We start from the raw sequence: 6,568 nt of genomic DNA, 5'->3' as shown, positions 1-6,568 counted from the left end.
GTTGTTTCCCTGAGACAGATTTGGTAATATCACTATCATTCTTTCGCTTAACCCCTTCAAGGGCCACATGTTACGCTCAGGAGTCCCTGCATGATAGGGCCCCATATTTCCCCGTCCCAAAGCTTTGGCTCTCTTGGCCTCCCTTCATCTCCTTTAGCACTCTAAGACTACTCCCAGACGGCAGCCCCCTCTCTTGACCTTTGCAGTCATGTGACTGGCTCCTTTCCTTATTAAAGCTTCAACCCAGTCATTCTCTTCCTCTACCCTACCATTAAGGCATCTTGCCCAACCTCTCTTTTTCTTAGGTCGATCTGAAGTTGTCTTCTTCATTTGTTTATCTGCTTATAAGTCTGGGCCTCCACTGGAAGGCTAAGAAAACAAACACCTTCCTTATCTTCTTCACCACTCCATTCCTCATGGCTACCAGGCAGTGGCTGCTCTACGGATCTGTTAAGGGATTAATTACCTGTAAGTGTAACTGCAATTTGCAAATTACACATAATGGCCCATTGGAACAGCAACTGCTAATCCAACTAATTCACCAATAGCTGTGAAAGTGCTGGAGTCAGGGGGAAATCGGAACAGTTGACTCTACTGAGTCTGCAGCGTTCTTCTGGAAACCTTGTCTCCTTTCCTCCCCGAGTACAGAGTGCAAACAGAGAATGGAACTCTATACAGAATCTCTGCCGAGTGGTATCTATGAGAATGTCTATCGAGCTGAATGCTCAGTGTCTTAGGACGTTAGAGCTAAGTCAGCCTCTAAAGAAGTAACTCCTGGGGCTGGAGAGATGGCTCAGTGGTTAAGAGCACTGACTGCTCTTCCAGAGGTCCCGAGTTCAAATCCCAGCAACCACATGGTGGCTCCCAACCATCTGTAATAAGATCTGATGTGTGTCTAAGACAGCTACAGTGTACTCATATACACTAAGTAAATTAATTAATTAAAAAAAAGAAGTCTCTTTGCATGTGAAGCAAGCTGAATCATAAGCAAACTCAAGGGAGTCTTTGGCAAAAATTGACTTCTAGCTGGACATGGTGGCACGCACCTGTAATCCCAACCCTTGGGAGGCTAAGCAGAGGGTTATCATGAGTGCAGGGCCATCTCTGTGATTTTGCTACTGTTATGAATTATAATGTAAATATCTGATATGCAGTGCATCTGAGATGCAACCTCTATTGGGGTCTTGACCCGCAAGTGAGAACGACCGCTTTAGAGAATCATTGCTACAAGTCAGTAGTACTAAACAACAACAACAACAACAGCAGCAGCAACAACAACAACTTTCTGTTGTACGGCAGGCCATGCTAGGTTCTAAAGGCTTCAAAACAGAGACATGGCTGGATCTGGCTCATCTGAGGCTGTGCTTGCCTGGCATAGTTAAGCCCCGCCCCCAATTAAGTCACTAGAACAACATAAAACCAGGTGTGGTGGCATCCCAGCACTTGGTAGGTAGAGCAGCAGGAGGATCAGAAGTTCAAGGCCAACCTAGAACACCAGAGACCCTGTCTAAAAATAAATATGGACATAACCTTCGTTCACAAGTTACAGTAGGAAGGGGAAGAGGGACAAGTTTAGAATACGTCCAGGAACAGGACTTGATGTCATGAGAATGTCCCCAGCCATGAGGAGAATGGCGTGTATTACATTTCAGTTACATAAACACATGAGGAGAGGTTGGGGATTTAGCTCAGCAGTAGAGTGCTTGCCTAGCAAGCGCAAGGCCCTGGGTTCGGTCCCCAGCTCCGAAAAAAAAAAAAAGAACTTGGAAACACATGAGGAGAAACCCTCGTATCCCCAAGAACTGCCTGGCTTTGACAGAAGGACCTCGTCATTGGGTAGGAGCTTGAAGGGCAAACCTCTCACCCTGGCCCTAAGTCTCAGCTACATCATGAAATGCAGACCGATAAAACCTTTGAGCAACGTAAGAGAGGAAGCAGAGGCTTTTCGGCTTTCATCTCGGAGGAGGCAACCATGCAACTTTCTTCAGTCGTCCCGAATCCGGGTTCATCTGACACCACCCACCTCCACCATGCCGCCCAAGTTCGACCCCAATGAGATCAAAGTTGTGTACTTGAGGTGCACTGGAGGCGAAGTCGGTGCCACAACCGCCTTGGCCCCTAAGATCGGTCCTCTGGGTCTGCTCCCAAAAAAGTTGATGACATTGCCAAGGCTACCAGTGACTTGAAGTTTCAGGATGACAGTGAAACTGACCATCCAGAACAGACAGGCCCAGATTGAGGTGGTGCCCTCTGCCTCTGCCCTGATCATCAAAGCCCTCAAGGAGCCACCAAGAGACAGGAAGAAGCAGAAAAACATTAAACAGAGTGGAAACATCACTTTTGATGAGATTGTCAACATTGCCCGGCAGATGAGACACTGGTCTTTGGCCAGAGAACTTTCTGGAACTATCAAGGAGATCCTGGGTAATGCACAGTCTGTGGGCTGCAATGTGGATGGCCGCCACCCTCATGACATCATAGATGACATCAACAGCAGTGTGGTGGAGTGCCCAGCTAGTTAAGTAGCAACAAGAAAATATTTAAATAAAAGACTATCTGATTAAAAAGAGAGAGAAAGAGGAAGCAGAGAAGGGGGGAGGGAAAGAGAGAGAGACAGATTGCATGACAGTGTTAAAATGGATTTATCTTATATCCCAACCCCCACATTCTCCTCCACACACAAGCAGGTTCCCTTCTGTTTCATTTTTGAATTCATTTATTTTACTGTATAAAATAAAGTAGCAAGCTATTTGGCTTTAGGTTAAAAAACAATTATCTTTTTTTCCCAAATGAAACATTGAATCATCGGAAGTTTCTTGCCAGGTAATTTTGCGCCACATTTAATGTTTCCTATGAGGACTGACCTGATAGAGCTGACAGTGGAACCAGACCCACAGTGCCACTGTGACTGCGATCTTGATACTGTGTTAGCTTCTCAGGGAGACAAACTGTGGATGGTTACCTCTTCGCTACAGGAGCTGTCTAGACTAGCAAGCAGTCCGCCCTACAACCGTTCTGGTCTCCTGACACAATCCGAAGCTGCCTGAGTTTCCAGCTGAAACCTTTACATTTCTACTAATTAATAGCATCACGCGGCAGCTAATTAAAAAAAATAATAGTAGGCTCCTAAGAGCACAAATTAGAAATAATATGCTTTTAATTCAGGAAACTGTAAGAATTTATTACCGGTCACATCGAAAGTACCTGGCAGGGCTGGCAAGATGGCTCAGCGAGGAAGGACTTGCCACCAAGACTGAAAACCCAAGTTTGAATCCCAGGACCCACATGATGGAAAGAGAGAACTGAATCCAGCAAGGTGTCCCCTGTCCCATACATGTGCACATGTGCATGTGCTCCTGACTGCCACCCCTCACACACAAATAAATGTGTGTAATACAATTGGTTTTGTAAATGTGCTCAGTCTCATCTGGCTCTAATTTGAGCAATCTTTCCAGTGCCCTGTGATATTAAATCCAAAGGGATCTGAGGCAGCCCTGAGATTCACGCACAGACCCTTTACAGAAGCTCAGATAGCGACAGATTATTCACGTTCCTCGGGAATCCTGTGTGGTGCGTGAAGCCAGATTTTTAAAAGCACCTCAGGAAAAATTGTGACAGAAGAGGGTTCTGTGGCACCAGTTCTGACACTGAGTGGTAACTGCCCCTGCTGGTGATTCTCATGCCCCTCACCCACCCTTAGAAACCTGAACAACAAAACGGGCCTGAGGGCCTTCTGAAATCACGGAGGCCGGACCAAGTGCTGCACATGCTTCGTCTCCCAGGAAACAGAGAAACCTTTCAGGAATGAAGGACTGAAGCGGCTCGAGCACCCGGGAGCTATAATATACTGTCTTTGCAGACAACAGTGCTCCAGTGTCAAAGCCACAAGACCAAGGGCAGGCCCCTATTCCACAAGAAAACCTCCATCGGCAAGCACAAGGCACTGATCACAGCGAGTGGCCCCGAGGAGAGGCCATAAGTGCAGGGGGGGGGAACGCCTGGCCACAGGCAGGGTGTACCCACAGCTGCCATTCCTCACCCTGGCATTTTAATGAGAGATAGAGGGGAATGTGAAGGTTTTATGGTCATTTTATTCATGTGTCTTACATCCTGGCTAACTATTTTACAGTTGATCTTAGCCAGAAAATGGAGGGCGTGAGGAGGAAACTCTTAAAATATGAATTTCTCTCCACTACAAAGATTATTTTTTTGAAAAAAAAATATGGAGAAAAATTGAAATTAGCTAAATGTAGGATGGGCACAAGTGTTCCTAGGAACTGTACCTAACCTTTCTTCATACATTGCTTTAGAAAAAAAGATGTAGACGCCTCAGTCAGAGCTCGCTGGATGCCTCCTTTCGGATCTCGAGAGTGCCCTTTTAACTGCATGGTTGTGGCTCACCCTGAAAGCACTTCCGTGTAGAGATCCTGGGCTAAACTGGAAAGGCAGAAGGGGGTTGTCTCAACACAGCCATCATGAAGGGGGAAAGGCCCCTAATCACGTTTACCATTTAAGGGATGCTTTGGGCATTTCCTGCTGAATAATAACTTCTAAAATATCACCTTCTTAGAGGCAACAAGTTTGTGAAATTGGGTAAAAACAAACCATAAAATATTCTAGCTCCTCAAGGAGCCAGGTCTTGGGTCAGGTAGCTGTTCTGACTGTCTGGTCCATTCAGGATCCTAAGCTAAAGTCAGAGTGCCCCCTGGATTTTCTGGGGTTGGCCAAGAAGCCAGGAAGCAATTTTATGAACCGTGCCAGGCCCTGGCAGACAGGCTGGCTCTGTAAGGAAACGTTTCCAGTTAGACCCTGCACTCTTTGACCTTAGAGGTCGCTTGTGATCCAAGGACATTCTTAAAGGTGGTAGGTAGGTGCACTGAATGCTTGGTAGACACGAGAAATCTTCAAGGGGTTTCTCGCTTTGCTATTCAAGGACTTGATATAATTTGAAATCATTGGGGGTGGGGTGGAGTAGAGGAGAAGCAAGAAGAAATTAATATATCCCCCCTCAAAGAAAACAGCTATTTCAAACATAAGCATCATAAATCAAACCCAAAGCACAAACTAGGTGCTATATGGGCCCTTTGCCCTAAAATAAACAAATACATCACTAAGACAGCAAACAGAGGGAGTTAAAGTCAGTCTTATGCCTAGTGCATTCTTGGAGTTTCTTTCACGGAGCAAGCACCATGGGAGAGACGGACTTTCAGAAACCCAGCAGACTGGGGGGTGGGGGGTGGGGGGGCAGGAAGCTGCCGGAGTTGTTTTGCTTAAGGAGATAAGATCACCCTCACCTTCCCCAGTAGCTTTAGTAGCTAATGGCCTTTCTCTGGACTCTCAAAAACCATAAACTTCATGTAGGTTCTTAGAGTAGAATGCCTGAAATTGAGCAGGTGATGGGGGGCGTTTAGCCATCACCACCAGCAATTGAGGCAAAGACAGAAAGGGAACAATAAAGATATTCATGGTAACCGTGAGTATTATTTCTTCACAAATATGATTTTCTGTTTTACCTTCACATACGATGTTCATATGGGTGGGTTCACTTTACCCAATCAATGGAAAAACATGCCTTCCAGGTCTCTCTGTGTCTCTGTCTCTCCTGTCTCTCTGTCTCTGTCTCTGTCTCTCTCTCACGCACGCGTGCGCGCACACACACACACACACACACACACACACACACACACACACACACACACACCACATTCTCCTCCAAATCAAATTCTCTCAAGGATAATACATTTCTGCTTTCAAAAAGGTTTCCGGAAAGTGAGAACCTTTTTTATCTGCCTATGAGAAATGGAATTAACAAGAAAACCAAACAGAAACTCTGGTAAGAATTCTATGGTGGATGGTTAAATATTTACAACATAAGAAGCAGTCCATCTGAAAACAAACGGACAAGTGCCTGGCTCCGTTCCCCGTCTCAGGGTATCAAGAATGTTCCCTTGCTGAGAGCTGCCATTTTGTTGACATTCAAGTAAAAGATTTGGCTCCAGGGAGATGTGGGAGTGAGCACATGAAGCCCAGTCTGGTGAGCCATTATCCTAACAGATGAGCTCATTCTGCACTGCTACGACGGAAGACGACAAATGCACAAAGAAACCGTAGGAGAGGAAACGTTTCTCAGCTCAGCTCTAGGTCCCATCTGCCTGATGGATGCCTCCACCAGCAAAGCCCTCTCCCCACATCATCACATTGCCAAACAAGATGGCCAGGTTACACACACACGGAACACGCTTCATGGGCATTCATAGGTGGCACCTTTTACTAGGTTTGTGGTTGTTTTGCTTTGGTTTGTTGGTTGTTGGGGTGCTGGGGATTGATCCGGGGCCTTTACATGTTAAGTACAGTCAGTCTCGGAGCCACACCCCTACTTCCTTTTGCACTCTAAAGCCCACTGCATCTATCCTGCCTTCTCCATCCTGCCCTTATTCAAGTTTCCTGTCTGTTTCCCAAAACGATCACATCACTTGTTTTTTGTGATAGTCTCTCTTTTTTTAAAACAAGATTTATTTATTTTATGTATATAAGTAGTTGTCTTCAGACACACCAGAAGAGGGCATCA

The 6,568-nt window shown here is 45.9% G+C and overlaps 1 pseudogene; it reads left to right on the top strand.

Annotated features, from left to right (window-relative positions):
* Positions 1-2,015: 2,015 nt before the first annotated feature.
* LOC116912900 lies at positions 2,016-2,555 on the top strand (annotated as a pseudogene).
* The last annotated feature ends 4,013 nt before the right edge of the window (positions 2,556-6,568 follow it).

The sequence above is a fragment of the Rattus rattus genome, chromosome 11 (genome assembly GCF_011064425.1).
Source record: "Rattus rattus isolate New Zealand chromosome 11, Rrattus_CSIRO_v1, whole genome shotgun sequence".
NCBI lineage: Eukaryota > Metazoa > Chordata > Mammalia > Rodentia > Muridae > Rattus > Rattus rattus.
Note: the sequence above shows the minus strand (reverse complement) of the source record. Positions and strands in the feature narration are given on the sequence as shown.